The sequence below is a fragment of the Corvus brachyrhynchos genome, unplaced genomic scaffold (genome assembly GCF_000691975.1).
Source record: "Corvus brachyrhynchos isolate BGI_N302 unplaced genomic scaffold, ASM69197v1 scaffold370, whole genome shotgun sequence".
NCBI lineage: Eukaryota > Metazoa > Chordata > Aves > Passeriformes > Corvidae > Corvus > Corvus brachyrhynchos.
In genome coordinates, this window is record NW_008235977.1 from 3,447,609 (window position 1) to 3,447,820 (window position 212).

Consider the following 212-nt stretch of genomic DNA (forward strand, 5'->3'; position numbering starts at 1 on the left):
GGGGATACGGCGCCGCGTGTGCGCAACCTGCGGGCGGCTGTTGCCGTGCGCACCGAACGGAGAGCGGATCGGGGTATGGGCGCCGCGACACCGGGGACCCGCTGCCTGTTCCTTAAAGTCGGGCTGACCTTTGTAACGGGTTTCCTCTGTAGGTTAGGAGCTGGCCATTCTCCAGTGCGTAAATTAACTGGGAAATTAGACTGTAGTAGCCT